This window comes from Henckelia pumila, chromosome 2 (genome assembly GCF_033568475.1).
Source record: "Henckelia pumila isolate YLH828 chromosome 2, ASM3356847v2, whole genome shotgun sequence".
Taxonomy (NCBI): Eukaryota; Viridiplantae; Streptophyta; class Magnoliopsida; order Lamiales; family Gesneriaceae; genus Henckelia; species Henckelia pumila.
In genome coordinates, this window is record NC_133121.1 from 17,007,983 (window position 1) to 17,031,464 (window position 23,482).

The 23,482-nt window shown below is 37.3% G+C and overlaps 2 pseudogenes; both read left to right on the top strand.

Annotated features, from left to right (window-relative positions):
- Window positions 1-4,598: 4,598 nt before the first annotated feature.
- On the top strand, window positions 4,599-6,680 carry LOC140877287 (uncharacterized; annotated as a pseudogene).
- An 860-nt stretch (window positions 6,681-7,540) lies between these two features.
- LOC140877288 (F-box protein At2g32560-like) lies at window positions 7,541-10,770 on the top strand (annotated as a pseudogene).
- Window positions 10,771-23,482: the final 12,712 nt, after the last annotated feature.

Sequence of the window (23,482 nt, forward strand, 5' to 3'; positions counted from 1 at the left end):
AGTATTGATATGTCACCTTTCGAGGCATTGTATGGTCGACGGTGTCGTACTCCGTTATTCTGGGATGAAGTCGGGGAACGGCAAGTCGAGGGTCCTGAATTGGTGCAGCAGATTGTAGACAAGGTAGATTTGATCAAGCATAGGATCAAAGTTGCTCAAGATAGACAAGCCAGTTATGCGAATATTCGCCGTAGGCCACTTCAGTTTGAGCCTGGTGAATATGTATTTCTGCGAGTATCACCTTTCAGAAAGGTGATGAGATTCGGTGTGAAAGGCAAGTTGTCTCCTCGTTACATTGGGCCTTTCCAAATACTGGAGAAGATCGGAGATGTTGCTTATCGTTTGGCTTTACCGCCATCTCTTTCCAGTATACACAATGTTTTTCATGTGTCGTTGCTTCGACAGTACATAGCTGATGAATCTCATGTGATTCAATCTACTGATATTCAGCTAGAGCCAGATCTGTCTTTTGTTGAACGACCAATCTGTATCCTAGACAGGAAGGAGAAAGTTCTTCGGAACAAGACTATACCACTTGTGATGGTACAGTGGCAGCGCCGAGGCGTTGAAGAAGCAACTTGGGAAACTGAGAGTCGTATGCGAGCAGAATATCCTGAGTTGTTTGCTTTGTATTTTTGATTACCATATAAGATGTAATTACCGTTGTTGTAATAAGACATAGTTTGATGTTTCATATTGTTATCTTTATTGTCTTTAGATGTTATTTCGCGGACGAAATATCTAAAGGTGGGGAGAATGTAGTAACCCGGAACCCATTTTAAGATAATAATATGTTAAACATGATTAAGGGTTGGTAATTGATCTATTTCGGAGTGTTATTGGACTTCGGAAGAGGAATTTGGGCTTTTGACTTTGGGCCAGATCGGAAGCTCCGATCCCAGTTCGGAAGCTCCGATCCTGACCACTTCGGAAGCAGATCGGATACACGGGGATCGGACGTTCTGATCAGGAACGGAGGTTCCGATCTCAGCCAGCCAGCAATGCTCGATGACTCAGCCGTGAGTTTTGACAAGTGTTGGTCGGGGGTTCGATCGGAAGTTCCGATCCCGGAATGGTGGTTCCGATCCCGACGTGTCGGACATGCACAGAATGAGCTGGAATCGGAAGCTCCGATCCTGAGATCGGTGGTTCCGATCGTTGCCGAGATTTTGGCTATAAATAGGGCTCATTTGCTTCAGTTTTGAAATACGAATTCCCGCGTTTCCTTCTTCAGTTATATAGTGTGAGATATACACTTGAGGGCCCTATCGATTATAATAGAGGTTCTGGAATAACCAAGGTGTGGTTATAGTCATCCGGGACTAGCGACTCCAAAGGGCTAACTACGGACGAAGGTATGGTCCGGGAATCTATTTAAGTTTTGGGAGTACTTATTAGCTTAGTTAAGACTTATAGAATTTATGTAGTGATACGATGAATTTTTGAATATAGGCTTGGAACCTAGGATCCTATTATACTTGAACTAGCCTAGAGGTACGTACACATTGACTGAGATTGCCAGCGAGTACACATGTTTATATGTTGCATTTATTTGGCATTATTATATGGCATGAGATATGATTTACCGTTTTCTATATTCATATGTCATGTGCATATACACGTTGAGCCTATACCTTGTTATACCTGACTATAGAGCCGCTCAGCTCTATACTCGATAGTCTGTCACTGAGAGTACCGCGACGGCGGGGGCATTTATGTCTGTCTACTCTGGTGTACTAGACGAGTGTGGTTGCACCCAGAGGTTGATCCGTGCGGTGGCAGCACTCATATGGCGCCGGTACTGAGCATGACTTTTCAGATGACCCTGTACCAGTCATCATGTTGCATGCATTATATACATATGTTTACTCATGTCTATGTACTGGGCGTAGCGCTCACGTCCTAGTTGTTATCTTGGACACCCTATTTCATGGGGCAGGTCGCAGGATGGACGGAGCTGGTAGTTCAAGGCAGGACTAGGGAGCAGGAGCTTTGAAAGTTTTTATACAGCACGATTTATTAGCTGTATAATGTTTACTTTTAAGAATTTCGATATGGTTGTATCACTACAGATTTAAGCCTGGATTATATTACTAAGCTGATATGTAAAATAGTGGATTATGTTTCCGCACGTTTTTACTCTGTTAAGTATTTTGCTGTATTAAGTTTAATGCATGCTATTAGTTGCCAGTTAGTAGGTGATTCCATGCAGGGTCACTACATAAGAGGCAGAGGTCTGACATCAAAATTTGAGCACGAACATGTGCATATGATTCATTCAACCCCATTAAGAAATGCATTACACATTCCTGATTATGATAATTCACCCACTCCTTTGTCGATTCACAATTGCAAACTGAAGCAGGTTGATAGTCTCGTAATTCATCCCAAAGCGTTTTCAATTTTGTATAATATGAGCTAACATCCATTGAACCTTGCTGTAAATCACTGAGATTCTTCTTAATTTGATATATTCTCGGGGCATTGCTTTGATGAAATCTATCGCATAGATCTGTCCAATTTGCACTAACGGTTGACATATACATAAGACTTTCAGCAATTTCTTGAGATATAGAATTCACAAGCCAAGATACTACCATGTTGTTGCATCTGATCCAAGATCCATATAGTAAATCATCCGATCGCGGACATTGAATTGAAGAATCGATGAAACCAAGCTTTTTCTTCGCTTTCAACGTCATAATCATTGCTCGACTCCAAGTATTGTACTTCGAGCTAACAATAAGATGATAAACAAGAGTCAAACCAGGATGATCTCCATTTTGAAGAAAATACGGACTGCTTGAATCTTTTGGAAACGTGCGAGCTATCGGATTTGGATTCGGAACTTGATTTCCTCCACCTCCTCTCGCCATCTTCAGATAATCAAAGTTGAAATTTGATCAAACTTCAAAAGAATTAGAGTAGAGCGGATCTAACTCTTTGCTATCATATCAGAGAAAATATCGAGCTCCATAGATGCTAAAGAACTGAAAAAATAAGCTTTGTATATTGAATATTGTGTTCTGAGAACAATGGAATTACAAATGAGTTTCTCATGTCTATTTATAGAGATGTGTTGACTATACACTTACTAAGCATAACCAAATGACACGTAGGCTAAGATGACATGTAATCTATATACACCAATGCTTCTAATAAGTTGATTATTAAAGTGCCTGGAGTCCATTTCATGCCCATTCCCAGATAATTATAAGAATCAAATCCAAGATTCAAAATTGAGAGACTCGGGTTTGGTTGCTGGGTTCGATCGGATCTCTCTGGAGCAATGGCAGTCCGTAGTCTTAAAAGCGGATAATTCTCCTCGAGTATCGGTATTTGATGTTAGTTTATATTTGTTACGTGACAAGGTGCCAAAAGTTTATGGGTGGTGTTTGCTTCGGGAGTGATTGCATTCTCTTTTTCAGCTCGGTTAGTATTGACTTCATCGGGTTATTTTGGTCCAATCATAAATTATGATCGTCGATTGTAAGCATAGTTGGCTACAGTGATTTGTTTTTCTAGCACGTGCGTTTATAACTTGAACAATTTTCATGCATGTTATCTCACTGTTGTTATGTTCTTGAATTCTTTTTGTTCATCAATTTCTCGAATCTGTACTGTTAGTGAACAACGTCAAACTCTTTTGCATTTTTTAAAGATGCGTGCTCTGTTTATCTACATTAAATCTGATTCACATATAAACAGATTAACTTCTATGTTCTAGGTATTTGATTCACTTTCCTTGCTTGAAAGTACTGATAGGAAAACAGTGCAAAAGCTCTTGGATGCTAAGTCAATTATTCAATTACTTCAAACCAATGATGCTCCACTTTGCATGTCATTTTCAATAAATACGGCTTGATTATTGATTTGGCTTCCTATATCATCATTGATGATCAAAGATGTCAATGATGGCTATGAGGTCACAACATTTTTGTAGCCCTTGCTCCAAATAAATTTTTATTTCGCAAAGTTATATATGTATATATATGCATATGTACGTGCATACATACACACACACAAATATATATATATATACATATATATGTATGTATATATATATATATATATGTATATATATATTTGTGTGTGTGTGTGTGTATGTATGTGTGTATTTTAATATCTACAAAGCAAAGCAATAATTACTCTTCTTAGTTGTTTGGTATTCTTTTTCATTGGTTTTGCATGCTCCTAGGATGTTAAACCTCATAAGGATATTACCAATTTAACATTGATGGATACAAATGTATAAAGAAAAAAAGCAGAATAATGGATGGACACAGAGTGATCTTTATTATGAAATGTTGATATTAATTTGATTGTAATGTCAACATGTTCTAATTGATAGCGTACCTCAAACTAAAATATACTATGTTGGGTGCCTCTCATGATCAGGAACCGCCGCATATATATAGCAATCAATGTTGGGTTAGAAAGTTTTCATTAATGGAAAAAGAGCGTTCTTTTTATAAGATGTGAACTCAATCTGTCATTTTTAAGGGGTTCAGTACTATTTGATAATGGGGAGCAGACATATATTCATCTGTTATCACAAGCGATTCTCCAAATTAAGGCGCTCAATTTGTGTTCGAAACATGAGTGGCTATTTATCCGATTCACAAGCTCTCACTTCAGATTCCTTCATAGTGGAAAATATTTTGTGGGCTCTTAAGAAAGATGGGTCCGTAAATAACCATTTGTTTTTTCAGTTAAACCCGTCTATATATACTCAAATTCTATACATATGTTTTAACAATTTTAAAATAGGTCAGAAATTTATTGATTTAGTCGTTGTAAATCACCCAAACTTCAAGCATTCATCCAGTTCCTTTAGTGTTGCAGTTCATGTGTTAGTTAAAAGTAAAAGAATATCAGATGCACAGGCTTTGGTTCTCCGAATGGTTAGGAGAAGTGGGGCTTCAAGAAATGAAATTGTAGATTCTTTAGTTGAGGCTTGTAAACATTATGGGTCAAATTTATATGTTTTTGATTTGTTAGTTAAGACTTATGTACAAGATAAGAAGTTGAGGGATGCCGTAGAGGCGATTCGTTTGTTGAGATATCGAAATGTTCACGTATCTATAAATGCTTGTAATAGTCTTCTTGGAGGACTTGGTAAGATCGGGTGGGTTGATTTTGCTATAGAAGTGTATGAAGAGATTGTGAAAGAAAAAAAAGACAGGATCTGAATGTGTATACCCTTAATATCATGGTAAATGTGTTATGTAAATATGGGAAAATGGAAAAGGTGAACAATTTTTTGATGGAAATGGAAGAAAGAGGGATCCATGCAGATATCGTCACCCACAATAACATGATTAATGCATATTTTAGAGAAGGGGGCACAAAAAAAGGCTTCGAGTTGATGAGGTTGTTGGAGGATAAGGGTTTGAAACCATGTTTGTTGACTTATAATTTGAATATCAATGGCTTGTGTAAAAATGGGCAGTATGAGAGAGACAAGAAAGTTTTAAATGAGATGGTCCATTTTGGGTTGTATCCCGATACTTCCACATATAATGGACTGCTAGTTGAATGTTGTAAAAAAGATGATACAGAGGAAGCTGAGGGTATTATTGAAGAAATGTTGCATTTGCGTGTTGTAACAGATTTGATTAGTTATAGTTTGATTATTGGTTTGTTTTCAATAACTGGGAATCTTGATTAGATGGCAGCTTATTATGACACTATGCAATCCAAAGGTGTGATACCTGATACTATTGTTTATACCATTCTTATTGGTGGATTTTGCAGACATGGCGCTATCTTAGAAGCTATAAAGGCACGCAATGAGATGGTGAAACAGGGTTGCCACATGGATGTGGTGACTTACAACACTATCTTGAATGGCTTGTGTAAAGAAAAGATGCTTGGCGAGGCAGATAAACTTTTAAACGAAATGATTGAAAGGGGTGTATATCCTGATTTTTGCACGTATACTACTCTTATAAATGGTTATTGCAAGGCCCGACAAAATGGATAAAGCTATAACCTTGTTTGGACACATGCTTCGGAGAAATCTGAAGCCTAATGTGGTCACATGCAATACCTTGATCGATGGATTTTGTAGGACAAGTGAAATGGAAAGAGCCATGGAGTTGAAGGACGATATGATTTCTAAAAGTCTACATCCCAACGATATTACATATGGTACACTTATAAATGGATTTTGTAACGATGGTTTTCTGTCTGATGTCTTCAGATTGTGGAATGAAATGGTTGAGTACAATGGTATTCAGCCAAATCTTGTGATTTGCAATTCTCTCATCAAAGGCTATTGCATATATGGTGATCTAGAAAAGGCCTATGATTTCTTGTTGAAAATCGAATTGAAAGAAGTTTTTCCCAATCGCGTCACATATAACACTCTCATTCATGGATTCATGAAAGATGAGAATGTCGACACAGCTTTTTCCTTGGTGAATCGAATGGAAACCGAAGGTCTGGTTCCTAACGTAATAACATATAATTCTATTCTCGACGGGTTTTGCAGGCTAGGTAGAGTGCAAGAAGCTGAAAAAATATGCAGAAAGATGATTTATAGTGGCATTGACCTTGATAGATCATCATACACATTGTTAATAAACAATTATGTTTCTCAGGATAATTTGAAGGAAGCTTTTAAATTCCATGATGAAATGTTGCGACGAGGTTTTGTGCTTGACGATAAGTTTTAGTTTCCCACTTTAAGCTATCATATATGCATATCTTGTCGTCGTTATTAGATCACAGTTGCTGAAATATGTGCGCAGCATGCCCATTAATCAGTACTCAAGGTGATGACCTGTAGCATTCACACTTTACTCATCAAATAATTAAATATTTAAATTATTAACATGATTTCCTGCTATCTAGGACTTGAATATACTAAATGTGAACGGAATACTGAAACTCTGCATCCCGTTTGGTTATCTTTGATAATCTTTCTTGATGTTACCTTGGATTTTCTCGACACAAAAAATTTTGTTATGAGCCGATTTTCTTGGAATGAACTCAGCCAAGATGTATATTTCTGGATTGCTGCATCGCTAGAGGAACAGTTGAAGTAGAAGAAAATAGGTAAGAAGTGAAAACGGGGGAGTTCGGTCAGATTCAAAATGTCAGAATGAGTGATTTTTCTTGCTTATTTGATTGCAAAAAGTCTTTTTCTTTTTGTATTTATGGTAACAATTCGAGTTTCTGGTTCTACCCATGTTATTTCCATTATCGAGACCTTAATTTTGTCGCCTATTTCGATGATTTCCATGAATTTGTGATAAAGGGAAGTCTCTTTGTTTATGGGCTCAGCTATTTATTTGGTTTGAGTTAAGGTCAGAATCTCACTTGAGATCTTTCGGATAAAATTTGTAATTTATTTCTAATTTTATCAGGCAAATGTTGTGTTTTTTCCACATTAATTGTCTTTTTCATTTGACATTTTTGTAAGCGATCAAGTCGAGATTTTTGTTAGCTTCCAACAAGTTAATCTTGATATGTGTCTACGTATAATCCTCTACTAGTAATTTCCACGAGGCCCACGATATGGTGTTGTGTGGGCTTCGTTGTAGCTAATAAAGACAGAATTCGGTGATGTTGGAGAGAAAGACAGAATTGTTCTTTACTTAATACTTTATTATTAGGCTGATTACTTTTCCATTATTGGTGCCTAAATTTTTTAATCACTCCCTTAGTATATCATTTATCATCATAAATATATATTTCCTAACTGGAATCTGTCATCTCCTAACTGGAATCTGTTATCCCCTGTCAAATGCTTTTCTTATTGATCACTTGTTGCTTATCCTTCATCCTCCTCAGCCAGTCTCTTGCCCTCAAACCGCTTCTCCCTTCGGCTTGTGATATGAGATTGCTTTCTCTCTGGTTTTGGAAAGATCTTCCTTTATTCCCCATCACCAAGTCAATAAAAAACATCTTATTCTTACTTTTCTCTTCAAGAATGCCCCTCAGGAAGAAGAATTTTCTCTCGAAAGCCGAAGTTTTGACATGAAATCTGACATGTCAGTTGCTGGATTTGCCTGGCCTTGTATTGGAATGCATTCTTGAACAGCGTCCACCTGAGGGGCTTCGTAAAATGGCATGTGTGTGTTCTTACTTGAGCGAAAGATGCATGAGTGGTCATCTTTGGGAAAATAACATGAAAAACAAGTGGACTTAAATTGTTGGCCCTGCTGCATATAGGGAATGACAGTGGCATATTGCTTCAAGAAAAGGTTCAGTCATTTTCAATCAAGGGAAGCAGAAGGATGGTTTAATGGGATATCTCACTCATTTGTGGCATCTGGCATTGATTAGACCCAGTGCAAGCAATGTCAGCAAGAAGAAAAATTTAGCTCAAGTTGATTCTATCATGTCTTGGTATATTGCTCTTGAATCTGGAAAGTTTTGGTTTCCTGCTCAGGTCTATAACCGAGAGGTAGTGAATGTTTAAATATCCTTTTCCCTTAAAACTGATTCTTCGGCTCGGATGAGCTTCTTGAGCACATGATTTTAGGTTGTATTGAAGTGTTTGTTTAATGTGCAGAATGGTCATGTTGTCTTGTTTTTTCTTGTTATGATACCGAGCTTAGTTATGATCGGCAAACTGATACTTTCTCGGCCAGGTAAATGAACATGATTTATTGGATTTCAACTTGGACCTTGATATACATGTACTTTGAGGGGGTGGATTGTTGGCAAGCGGCAAAATTTAGATTTCTAGAAAAATTATGTATTGATGTGAAGTATTTCGAGTTAAGGGCGATTTTCGCACTTGTTCGGGCATGTATTAGTAAGATAGTGGTAGCTTCATGTTTATGTGCAGAACAAATAATCTTGGCAGAGATACACATTCTCAATGACTTTACTATTGCTGATGTATTTCTAGAATTTGTTGGGTTTCATGAAACATTTTCAGACAATGAATTTAGGGTCCTTAATTTTTGCTGCTGATATTTTTGATGATTTTTATGCTGACAGATATCCTCCCCATGGAAGAAGAGCAAGTGCACTAGAGGATGGCGTAACATGGGATAGACTTAGAGCTCCCCCTTGTTGATACATCTCCATATGAACTTCACATCTCTGGGTGCTTGAATGACTTGCAGCCCGGAGAGACGCAGATCACATTGAAATCTAATGGAGAAGAAACAAAGAATTCCCAAACGGTACTCTTTGCCCCATACCCTAAAAAAACATTGTTTATGTACATCTGTTTGTTTTATAACGTTTTTCCATATAAACTCGATGGGATGCATTCTCAAAGAAATCAACAAAGTTTTCCTTTGTAAGGTCTCTTGAATTGTTGTAATAAATATTTTTCATAATCTTGATATGGAATGGTGGGTGGTGGCATTAGAATTGTCTTCAAGGTTTAGAGACTTCAGTATACATTAAGATTATCCTTATGATCCCACATCTGCTACGCTTGAAAGTAAGGTGTAATTAGCGAGGCTTAGAGACTCGTCAAGGACTAAATATTTGGCTCTAGCTTTTCTTTTTGACTTCTGATACAATTATCACTCTTCTTGATATCTTATTTTATAAGATCTCAAATGAGATTTTAATTTCCTGATCAAGTGGTGCATGTTCATTACATCGGCCTTTATGGATTTCCTTGTGACAAATCTTCCATGCCATACTTTTTCCAATCAAACTTCTAGAGTGCCATTAAGAATGTTGAGTGTGAAATGCATTTTTCGTGATGCATTTTTTCCCTGAAAATGGATGGTTGCCTACCCTTCATCCTTGTCAGTCAGGAATATTGATCGTAGTTATTAGATCCCAGTTGCTTAAATATGTCCACAGCACGTCCATCAATCAGTACTCAAGGTGATGAACTGTAGCATTCACACATTACTTAACAAATAATTATCTATTTAAATTATTGACATTATTTCCCGCTATTTGTTAGAGAACGGGAGGTTATAGCAGATTATTCAGGTCCACCCATGGGCCAAAGCAACCGGCCCATATATAAAGTTTACACCAGGAGGCACAAGGCCCAGAAAGACAGGAAGTGAGAGTTGTTATGTCACATGGGAAGGAGGGGTCAGGAGAATAAATAAATGGGGAGTGGGAACTGGGAGTCAGTTAGGAAATATTTTTTAGTGAATTCTCGTTTGAGAATTGGGACAATAGAGAGTGAGTGTTTCTCTCTTGTTTAGTTCAGTTCATATTAGTGAGAGTTATATTTCAGATAACCATTTCAGTTTATATAAATCACATATTTACATAATTATTTTCTAATCTTCATGTGACCGTATCGCTATACAGGGAATTGAATATATAAGTGTGAACGGAAGACTGAAACTCTGCATCCCGTTTGGTTCTTGATCTTTGATCATCTTTCTTGATGTTACCTTGGGTTTTCTCAACACGAATAATTTTGTTGTAATGCGATTTTCTTGCAGTGAAATCAGCCAAAAGGTATATTTCTGGATTGCTGAATCGCTCGAGGAACAATGAAGTAGAAGCAAATAGGTAAGAAGTGGAAATGGGGGAGTTCGGTCAGATTCAAAATGTCAGTGGAAAATATATGATTTCATTTGTCCAACAGAAATTCCCAATCATTACAAGAAGTAAAAGATAAAGGGCAAAAATCCCTGAACTCTTGTGAATCAATTAAGATAGTAACAATGAGATGCCAATGAGTGTGCAACCTGATTCGCAGTTCTTCGACAAAAACTTTCTTTCCAATTGGATGCCTCGGTGCAGTGGGTGTTGATAAAAGATACGATAGATGCTTCTGCTGCTAATGAGGATGGTTTGGATATAGATAAACCCTGTTGAGTGCATCCGATTCAAAAATGACATCGAGTCAATGCTTTTGCGGTGCCATAAAAAAATACCCTCTCAAACCGCAAGTAGCTACTCAACGAAACGTCGCAACCAAAAAAGCTCGAAGACCAAGCAACACAATTCTGTTGAAAATGAGTGAACTTACTGTCAAATCTAAATTGTTGAATTAGTCTTTACAAATAATTCTAGTTTGTTATTAGATTCATTTTTCTGATATTATTTCCTTTTATTTAGGAGTTAGAGGCTTTGGTGCTCTATATGCATGTTAGAGTTTGTTGAGGTTTCTTAGGACATCTATTACTACTTAAGCTGCCGAGTTTGGTTTGTACTTTCAGAGAATAATAAATTTTTACATTCATAAATCTTCACAGCTTCTTTTATTGATTTTATTCTTACCATAATTTATTACATGGTACCAAAGATATGTTTCCAATCAAGTGTTTGATTAAATTACTCAGCAAAGATGAATGGTGGGAATAGTGTCTCTGTAGACAAGCTCGTTGGTAACAATTATAGTTACTGGAAGCTATTCATGGAAGCTTATCTACGAGGACAGGATTTGTGGGATCTTATCACTGGTGATGATGCTGAAATTCTAGGAGATACACCACAAAATGCTGAGTTGCGGAGAAAATGGAAGATTAAGTGCGGCAAAGCTTTGTTTGCTTTGCGAACATCAATCAGTCAGGAGTATATCCAGCATGTTCGTGATTTAAAGTTGCCGAAACAAGTGTGGGACAAACTTGAAAGGCTATTCACTCAAAAGAATACAATAAGGTTGCAGTTTTTGGAGTACGAACTTGTAGGGATGACTCAAGGTAATCTTTCAGTTTCATAATATTTTCTGAAAATAAAGACTTTGTGTTCTGAAATTTCAGAATTGAATACGGAGGAGACTGTGAGTGATGCTCGTTTGCGTCGTTATCTTATTAGTGGATTGAGAAAGGAGTTTATGTCTTTCATCTCTTCAATATGAGGGTGGAAAAATCAACCAATTATCATTGAATTGGAGAATTTGCTCTCAAATCAGAAAGCTTAGATAAAGAAGATGTCTGACAGTAGCAAAAAATCATTTCTCGACAAGAGGATGTTCTCTACACAAAATATAAAGCAAAAGGTAAATCTTTTTCAAAACAAGCTTCAGGTGACAGCAAGAAATCCAAACCTGAATGGCATCCTAAAATCTATTCAAAAGGTTGTTATCGATGTCGAAAGCCTGGACACATAAAGCGCAACTGTCGTGTGAAGTTGGTGTGTGACCGGTGTGGGAAACCAGGCCATATTGAGCAAAATTTTCGTGTTAATCTCGCATGAGCAAATTTTGCATAAGAATTAGTGAGTTTGAGCAACACAAGTGGGAGAAATGCCTATCTATTGAAGTTGTTGATCAACCAGTTATTGTGAATTCGGTTATTCAACAAACGAGCAAGGAAACGTATGATAATGCTTCCGTAGATTATAACGAGGGCTAAATTGTTGATTCTGGTTGTTCTCACCATGCAACAGGAAATGTTTCTCTACTTTCATATGTTCGCCCACATCATGGAAAAAGAGCTATTGTCACTGCTGATAATTCATTACATCCAGTAGTGAAAGAAGGAAATTTTAGCATCCAAAAAGATATTCCAAATGTTGGTGGTGTTTTTCTCAAAGATGTTTATCATGTTTCGGATTTAAAGAAGAATCTTGCTTCGGTTTCTCAAATTACTGATGTTGAAAGGTATGTTATTTTTGGTCCAGATGATGTAAAAATTATTTGGAACATAAAACACCTTGTACCCGATGTGATATTTACTGAAAAAAGGAAAGATTCACTTTATATATTATCTGCAAGTGATACATTTGTTGAAAAGGCAGGTCAGAATACAAGTGAATCATTCTGGCATGGTCGCTTGGGTCATGTTGGATATCAATTGCATCAGAAAATTTCAACAAAGAAGCTTCTTGATGGAGTTCCATACTTCAAAGGAATTATTCAAGATGTGGTTTGTTCTGGCTGCCAATATGGAAAATCACATCGTCTTCCTTTTTCTCGATCAATGAACAGAGCTATCGCTGCGCTACAATTGGTACATTAAGATTTGATGGGACCGACAAAAATACCTAGCTATTATGGTTTTCATTATGCAATGATTTTTGTGGATGACTATTACCGGTTCACATGGGTGTTTTTCCTAGAACGCAAAAGTGAGGCTTTCTCCAAATTTATTTATTCATTCAAAGGAGCAGGTGGAGAAAGAATTTGGGTTGCCAATAAAGTGTCTACACACCGACAATGGAGGAGAATATATATCTGATCAATTCCAGATGTATTGCAAAGAACATGGAATTCGGCGACATATGACTTGTCCAGAAACTCCGTAGCAAAATGGAGTTGCTGAATGCAAGTTGGCACATCTCACATCCATATGTTTGTCATGGTTACATGCAAAGAACCTCTTTGGTCAGCATCTATTCAATCAGCTTCTCATGTTATAAATCACTTACCTCCATGGCTAGGAACAAAATTATCTCCATTTGAAGCATTATACCATCACAAGCCTAATGTGAGTTATTTTAGAGTTTTTGGTTCAGTTTGTTATGTTGATGTCTCAAAATCAAATCGAACTAAACTTCATCCAAGAGCAAAGCGCTGTATTTTTGTTGGTTATGACACTCACAGAAAAGGATGGAGATGTATGGATCTATAGACAAACAAAGTTGTTGTTTCTCGTGATGTGGTGTTTGAAAAAATTTCGTCACATCATATTAATGTGAATGCAAATAAAGGCGCCATTGATTCTTCACCTTTTTTCATCGATGATTCTAGCAAAAGAAGGGGCAATATTTCTCTATCTGGAGAAGATATTCAGCAACCTATAGATGCTGATGTTTGGAGATCTTCTAGACAAAGGAAGCAACCTAATTATTTAACTGATTATTAAGTTCAGTTAAATCATTGATCTATTGTGTCCTGTTTTCTAATGGGAGATTCATGTGAAGATGAACCTAAGTCTTATGATGAAGCTAAGAGTTTTTCAGAATGGGAAAAGGCAATGAAGGAGGAAATGTCGGCACTAAATAAGAACTGCACATGGGAGCTTGTTCCAAAGCCAAAGAATATTGACTTAGTTACTTGTAAATGGGTTTACAAGTTGAAGAAAAGAGTTGATTGTACTATCGATAGGCATAAAGCTCGTCTTGTTGCCGTGGTTTCTCTCAACAATATGGTTTAGATTACGAGGAGATTTTCAGCCCAGCCCTGTTGCAAAAATGGTGACGATTCGAACAATTATTTCATTAGCAGCCCACAAAAGATGGAAATTGTGGCAATTAGATGTGAAGAATACATTTCTTTATGGGGTGTTGGATCGAGATATCTTTATGGAGCAGCCACATGGATTTGTTTCTAAAGAGTTTCCAAATTATGTGTGCCGCCTCAAGAAGGCTTTGTATGGTCTCAAGAAGGTTCCACGTGCTTGGTATGGTAAAGTCACTCAATATCTTGATTTTTGTCTCTCAAAAGGCATATGCAACAAGTTTACTGGATCGTTTTCATATGGGGGATTCTAAGGCAGTTAATACTTCTATGGAACCTTTCTTGAAGTTAACTAAATAAGGAGGAAAAATATTGGAAGATGCAACACTCTTCTGACAACTTGTTGGTAGTTTATTTTATTTAACTATCATAAGACCTGACATTTCGTATTCTGTAGGAGTTGTTTATCTGTTTATGGAAAAACCATGTGAGAGTCACTTCATAGCAACAAAGAGGATTCTGCGCTACATAAAAGGAACTCTAAATTTTGGTTTATTGTACAAGCAGAATTCATCATTCTTTTTTACTGGTTTTGTAGATGCGGATTGGGCTGGTAACATGAATGATAGGCGCTCCACAAAAGGTTATTGTTTTAATACAGGATCAGCAGCTATATCATGGTGTGAGACCTCGGTTCTAAACATCTAATAAAGGAGTAAACTAACTAACAAGCAAGGAAAGGCCAAGACATTTTTTTTTTCTAACAGGGCCCGCGCGGCTGCGCCTCTTCAGGCGTGGGCGTGCACGACGCCCTGGCTCATGCGCGGCCGCACATGACGCCCTGCCCGGGAAGGGGCGCAGGCGCACGGGCGCGCCTCCCTGGCTGCTCCGGTGCTAGAACTCACCAAAAACAAAAACATCAAGCCATACAATACTCCGAAACATAAACATGTGTTACAACTTGATTCCTCCATTTAAAACAGGAGTTCTGGAGTTCAACAACCAAACCAAAGTCGAGAACATGCAACAACAATATAACGATGAAGTTTGATAACTAAACATGTTCTAACATAAACTAGATTGACATGCTGGAATCGACTTCTAGACCGAGTCTCACTTCTAAATCTTTCCCTCGAAGCTAACCATGCCTCTTCTGACTTGTTCCTGACCCATCTGTTGCCAAGTACACATACAAAACAAAGCAACAGCCGGATAATCCGGTGAGAATACAATTCCCAGTAAAAGAGACTAACATGCTATCAAGTAAACATATCAAATCATAATATGAACTCATTCTTCAAATAATCAATTAATCCAATCAAGAACTGAATTAAAATGATATACATGTCTTTAAAACTTCGGGATTATCAGACTCAGATAATCGAATGCAATTCTTCTATTCTTTCTTTCTTTTTTTCCTTCTTTCTTTGGTTTGGGATCTCGAGGTTAAAACATCCAATGATCACACCGACTCCCCTCTCGAGATGGACGTGGCATGTTTTAATCCTCTAGACTCCAGGGCATTACAGTGAGCTACTCGACAAGGTAGTAAATCGCCTACCAAGCCACTCAACCACAATCCCTAGATCGTCTAATTCAAATTGAATAAACCAAGGCTCAATATGAATGCATATGTAATCTCATGCACTCACTATAAATTCAATCATATAATCAAATAAGCAGTTAAAACATGCAGTATGTGATTTCTTCTAGGACACTCGAATCAATCCGGATTCGAGTTAATCGTCCTATTCCATTCCAAAGTCATCTTATACCTCTTCTTTGACGTTCCAAAACTTCAATCTGAAAACAACAATTCTTCGATCAATATCCAAGTCAAGTTAAATCAATCGATAAAGAAGAACATCGATACTATATCGGCTCAACTCTTCCAAACTGATCCAAGCTGCAAGGATCGCAACTCCAAAGACTTCAAATCAATCTATCAGAAGAAGTCATAGCGATCAAAATCGATATCAAAACTCATACTAAGCTCGGTATAACTCAAAACATCGAAACGACATCTAAAACTCAAACTGACGGCATAACGGCTATAAACTGAACAAACCGGAAACGCAGACAACATTTCAATATCGATATCAATACGAATCAATGCTAATACAACAAAAAAAGCTCAAACCAAACCAATCTCAAAACTCAAACTTTCGAAATTAGCTTCCAAAAATCAAAACAAATCCGAACGTCGCTCTAATTCAAAACCGACAGATAATAAACGATCAGAACTCTGCCAAGATCAACATACTCGAATCTCGAACAATTTTAACAACATCCAAAAACTAGAAAGAACTTGATCGTAGAAAAACTTATGATAGAACGAAGCTCTCGCAGCCGTGATCGCTAATCTGCCATCGAAAATAATTTCTAACGGACGGATCGACCGGAAACCGAAATCCCAAAGCTTGAAAATGAAATGGGGCGGCTTCAATGGTGGATAAGGCGATGGGGGAGAGATGGAGTGGAGGAGAAGAGTCAATACATGCTTAAATATCTATTTAAGTCCAAATTTGCATTTTAGTCCCTGAAAATTCCAAAAATTACATTTTAATCCCTGATCAAAATCGAATCGGCCCTCGACTTCTAAAATCTCTGATTATATCAAATAAAGTCCACTAAGATAATTTTGGGGCGTTACAATTCTCCCCCTCTAAGAATCGATTTCGTCCTCGAAATCAAACATGATCTATCACAAGGTCGAGGCTTGAATCAAAGGACTACAATAAGAATTTATAACTCGGAACTAAGTCCAGAATTTGCTTCCAATCTAACTCTGAATCGTTCGTCTCAATCAGTTCGACATCTCAATCAATCTGAGAAAGTCCGAAACTCTAGTCGATTAATTCATCAACACTCTGTCCATCTATCAAAGTCAACTCTTCCTTGTCAGCAAAATCCTTCTAATTCCAGTCACACTTCGAATCATCTTTCGTTCCAAACCAAAAGACAAAGGAAATTCATCTAAAAATTCAAATCGATCATCATCTCCTCTCGTACAACTTCTAAAAAGTACCTTCAATCAATCAACAAATTCTGTCGTTGCACGAAATCTCCACAAACATCAAGAATTCTGTCAACTAGTGCTAAGTCGAGCACTACTACTCACTGCAATTCTTCTAAAGTTTGACTCATCTGATCAGGTTGTCCGTCGTTCTGAGGATATTGAATCGGAAGTAGTCGGAATCAATAACAAAAATCTCTTCGAAGTCTATGCCGAAAGAACAATTACATCAAGGATCTCTGTCTAGACTGACAGACTTCGGCAATTAAAGACATCTGACAACCTCTGAAAAGATATCAATTCTCTCCTCTTCATCATAATCATTATGTACAAAAAACTGTAACGGATTCCATCTATCGGTCAATCAAAATCAGACAGTAGATAAAATAAGAAAACTTCCAAAATCTCAATAAGAAGAAATCCCAGCACTGAAAGATCATCAGCACTGCAATTCAGAATACAAGAGAACAGATAATCTGAAATCCGGCCATCATCAGATAATAAGGATCGAAGAAATTCATTCGGTCCAAACCAAAACTCAAACATCGAGATTAGTCTACAACTGATCGGTGTACAATTCTAAAAAGATTGTCGAAAGCTCTGAACGATCAGTAAAATTTCATAACCAGAAAACAAGAAATTCATCAATAATAATTCCTAATTTCAAATAATACTTCTGAGAGATCCGGTCAATAGAAAATTCTTCAACAATACATGAGTATTCGTCAAATCAAACGACCTGTAAAAAGTTCAAAACGGCCAAACCTCAATTCGGAAACGATTCTAAGAAAATTCTCTTCACGAACTTCCTGAAGATAAAATTCGGATCCCCACTCAGTGTCGAACTCGTTCTGATAATCGGGACCAATCTAGAAGTTCAATCCAAACAACTTCAGTCGTTCAATAACCACTGGCACATCAACCAGTTCAGGTTACAATTCAATACATCAACTGTAAAACTTCGAGAGTTCGTTCATACTATTCTGTAACAACAATCATTCAACAAAATAAATCAATAATTCTTAGAATCGAGAATTCTTAACGAAAGATTCCATTACTCGATCAACGAAATTCAGATAACCTCTCATCTCGGACTCACAAAGTAGCCTTGCTACAAAATCAACGAATTGTGATCCCAATTCCTTTCTGAATCAGAATAGATTGTACAACAGAAATTTGGATTGTTCTCTATCTGATTGTTGACAGTTCAAAACATCAGAATCCATACTTCGAACTTCATGCTTCCTCATCCTCTATTCGATCTGATTTCTCAATTCATCAAACATCTTCCGATCATCTGGAAGAACTCTAAATAAACTTCAAAGTTCCAATCTCCTTATACTCTGTCTCAAACCGAAACATCTGGCACCACAAAAGTTATTCGCTAATAAGGCATCAATAAAAATTCTGCATTTCAGATTATACTCAGATCAGATCTATTTTCATCAGATTCTGAAAGGTCGAATCAGATCCCAAAGCATTTCTCAAGCAACTCTAGTTCGAAGTCGAATGAAGGAGTCAAGATAAATGTTCCATCTGTTCCAGACTCTATCATAAGTGCAGCAATCATCTGTCAAAGAAGACAACTGAAGTAGATAAAATAAGATCAGATCATACAGCTTAAGATCTTAGCTGTTACCATCAGTTCTCCGGATAACAATAAAATTTGCCTTCAGATAAATCGTCCTCTAAAACTCTCTCTCCCAGTACAAAATCAGTTCGGCTGCGACAATCAAAACTTCTATCTTCCTAGATCAGAACAGATTACTGAAATCTTCCAAGAAAATAAAATGATGCTAAATCTTTCGAGCAATAAGATCTCTGAGAGGCTCAAATCGAAAACTAACATTGCATCTCGAGCGTCTTCAACTTCTTCGATGCTCAAAAAAACAAGGAGTTCTTCTAAACAGAATAAGTCTCAATTCTCAATAAGAAGGAGTGCAAAGCACCAAAAGGTCATCAATACCGAAGAAGTCAATAATACTGAGGTGCTGTTCAATCTCTCATCGAACTCAATAAGAACTGGTCTCAAAGATACAAACTAAATAGAAGAACATAATCTGCTGAGTAATCGTCTTCTCAACAATAAGAATTATTCAAAGGATTCGCGATAGAATTCGCTAAATCCAAAAATATTCAAATTCAGATAAGGACGTCGATCCAGATCAATTCACAAAAGTTCCAGTCTTGAGGTGTTCAATAAAATTCCATCTTCTTAGAGAAAAGATCGAGGAAAATACAACTCGGTCTCAACAAGATTCAGACGTCAAAAGAATAGCATAATTGATCGACATGTAAATCTGCGAACAATTCTTAAAGAATCTGAAATATCAATATGGCTCTTCGAAGGATAAGAGATTCATCGATAAGAATACTCAAGAACTTATCTACAACTCTCTGGAAGATTCAGTTCAAGGACTCGTAAACGTTGCAGATGTAATTCCAATTCAATCTGTACGATAAAAATTCAAATCGGTCGTACCTCATTCCGAATTCGATCTCTGAAACCTCTTCCCTTCAGATTATCAGTCGATGATGTCTGATCTAAAATTAATGTTGAACTCATCCTCTCGACTCGAAGTCAAATCTGTAATCTCAACTAGAACGACAACAGCAAACTCAACAACTCTGCTAAATCAACCAACAAGGGCTGAATGAAGACATCACCTACATACATCAAACATTCCTCCGTACCTTTCTGTAACCAACGGTAATCAACAAACAATAAGAAAGGAATTCTTAACTCAGGAATTCTTACCGGAGGAAAAATCCACTCGTCTAACATCTCGGATCCGAATCTGGCAACAATCTGAAATCAACCTCGGTTGCCCTGTACTCGGTTAATATACTACATCGATAATATAATCAAAAACTGATAACCAAAATATAGTACTGTTCAGTACAATCAACTCCCATCAAAACAAAATTCAAAATTTCGAACTAAATTCGCCGCAACTAATTCAGATAGTCAATAGTAGAGGAAGCATCAATCTAACTTCTCCACAAAAAGAAAAGTTGCATCAATATCTAACAGCAAAAGAGTCGAAAGACTAGAATCGAACAGTTACCTGCTTCGTCATCGTCAGGAGCAGTTAGAGTCTGTGAATCCTTGATAAAAGCAAGTACTAAAGTCTGTCGCAGAAACTCGGATTTAACAAAATCTACGAAACGAACAAACCTTGTTTCTCTAAGGCTTTCTTCTTCAATATCCACCAACTTTCGCAAAACCTGCAGTTGGTAAACAACTAACTGAATCCGTCGTTCGTCGGTGTAGTCTAAAGAATCAAACAACTGATCTATCTCTTCTAATCAGCTTTCACACCCAAACTCTTTCTCAGAACTCCTCAGAGTTGTAGGTTTAATTGACTGAAATCTCATCAGTAATGCTTCTATCAGAGTCGGTGTGACATCCATCAGTTCAGTCACTGAAAAATTATGTACAATAGGGTTCGCTACTAGTTGAATCCTGTTCAAAACTTGCCGAGTAGAAAATCTGATTCAAGAGGATTAGGACACCATCTCAAATACATCTATCCGGTGTCCAACAACCTCAACTCGACATACTCAATCGATCTCAAGAGTATTAATGCAACCAGTAACCCGAACAGTTCGTATCTCAATTAATTCATGCTTTAAAATTTAAATCATATTCTCAAGTAATTCAAATAATTCTCAATCATAAAGCATGCTCGCATATTCTTCAATCATATAATTAATCAATCAAATGCGAGGAATTAAATTCAAGCGGACTCAATCTACCCCGCTCTCTTCTAAATTAAGTCCAAGAATCTTATCGCTTTGATACCACTTAATGTGAGACCTCGGTTCTAAACATCTAATAAAGGAGTAAACTAACTAACAAGCAAGGAAAGGCCAAGACATTTTTTTTTCTAACAGGGCCCGCGCGGCCGCGCCTCATCAGGCGCAGGCGCGCACGGCGCCCTGGCTCATGCTCGGCCGCACCCTTCTGAGGCGCGGGCGCGCCTCCCTGGCTGCTCCGGTGCTAGAACTCACCAAAAACAAAAACATCAAGCCATACAATACTCCGAAACATAAACATGCGTTACAACTTGATTCCTCCATTTAAAACAGGAGTTCTGGAGTTCAACAACCAAACCAAATTCGAGAACATGCAACAACAATATAATGATGAAGTTCGATAACTAAACATGTTCTAACATAAACTAGATTGACATGCTGGAATCGACTTCTAGACTGAGTCTCACTTCTACATCTTTCCCTCGAAGCTAACCATGCCTCTTCTAACTTGTTCCTGACCCACCTGTTGCCAAGTACACATACAAAACAAAGCAACAGCCGGATAATCCGGTGAGAATACAATTCCCAGTAAAAGAGACTAACATGCTATCAAGTAAACATATCAAATCATAATATGAACTCATTCTTCAAATAATCAATTAATCCAATCAAGAACTGAATTAAAATGATATGCATGTCTTTAAAACTTCGGGATTATCAGACTCAGATAATCGAATGCAATTCTTCTATTCTTTCTTTCTTTCTTTCCTTCTTTCTTTGGTTTGGGATCCCGAGGTTAAAACATCCAACGATCACACCGACTCCCCTCTCGAGATGGACGTGGCATGTTTTAATCCTCTAGACTCCAGGGCATTACGGTGAGCTACTCGACAAGGTAGTAAATCGCCTACCAAGCCACTCAACCACAATTCCTAGATCGTCTAATTCAAATTGAATAAACCAAGGCTCAATATGAATGCATATGTAATCTCATGCACTCACTATAAATTCAATCATATAATCAAATAAGCAGTCAAAACATGCAGTATGTGATTTCTTCTAGAACACTCGAATCAATCCGGATTCGAGTTAATCGTCCTATTCCATTCCAAAGTCATCTTATACCTCTTCTTTGACGTTCCAAAACTTCAATCTGAAAACAACAATTCTTCGATCAATATCCAAGTCAAGTTAAATCAATCGATAAAGAAGAACATCGATACTATACCGGCTCAACTCTTCCAAACTGATCCAAGCTGCAAGGCTCGCAACTCCAAAGACTTCAAATCAATCTATCAGAAGAAGTCATAGCGATCAAAATCGATATCAAAACTCATACTAAGCTCGGTATAACTCAAAACATCGAAACGACATCCAAAACTCAAACTGACGGCATAACGGCTATAAACTGAACAAACCGGAAACGCAGACAGCATTTCAATATCGATATCAATACAAATCAATGCTAATACAACAACAAAAGCTCAAACCAAACCAATCTCAAAACTCAAACTTTCGAAATTAGCTTCCAAAAATCAAAACAAATTCGAACGTCGCTCTAATTCAAAACCGACAGATAATAAACGATCAGAACTCTGCCAAGATCAACATACTCGAATCTCGAACAATTCTAACAACATCCAAAAACTAGAAAGAACTTGATCTTAGAAAAACTTATGATAAAACGAAGCTCTCGCAGCCGTGATTGCTAATCTGCCTTCGAAAATAATTTCTAACAGACGGATCGATCGGAAACCGAAATCCCAAAGCTTGAAAACAAAATGGGGCGGCTTCAATGGTGGATAAGGCGATGGGGGAGATATGGAGTGGAGGAGAAGAGTCAATACATGCTTAAATATCTATTTAAGTCCAAATTTGCGTTTTAGTCCCTGAAAATTCCAAAAATTGAATTCTAGTCCCTGATCAAAATCGAATCGGCCCTCGACTTCTAAAATCTCTGATTATCTCAAATAAAGTTCACTAAGATAATTTTGGGGCGTTACACATGGTGTAGTAAAAAGCAAAATATCTTTGCTCTTTCAAGTTGTGAAGCTGAATATGTAGCTGCTACCAATGCCACTCAAGAGTGTATCAGGCTCAAGAGATACATGCAAGAAATATTTTCTATCTTGGATTATCCAGTTCCCATCCATTGTGACAATGAAAGTGCGATCAAGCTTGTTGGAAATCCAGTGTTTATGTAGCTGCTACCAATGCCACTCAAGAGTGTATCTGGCTCAAGAGATACGCTCAAGAAATATTTTCTATCTTGGATTATCCAGTTCCCATCCATTGCGACAATGAAAGTGCGATCAAGCTTGTTGGAAATCCAGTGTTTCATGCTCGTACAAAACATATTGAAACACAGCATCATTTTGTTCAAGAAAAGGTTTTGACTCGGAAGAAGATACGAATGGAAAGTCAAATTGCCGATATATTCACTAAGACACTTAGCAAAACAAAGTTCGATGAGTTTCAAAGTGCTCTTGGTGTTACTGACAGTAAGCTTGCACTAAGGGGGAGTGTTGAAAATGAGTGAAGTTACTGTCAAATCTAAATTATTGAATTAGTTTTTACAAATAATTCTAGTTTGTTATTAGTTTTTTTTTCTTGATATTATTTCTTTTTATTTAAGAGTTAGTGGTTTTGGTGCTCTATATGCATGTTAGAGTTTGTTGAGGTTTCTTATG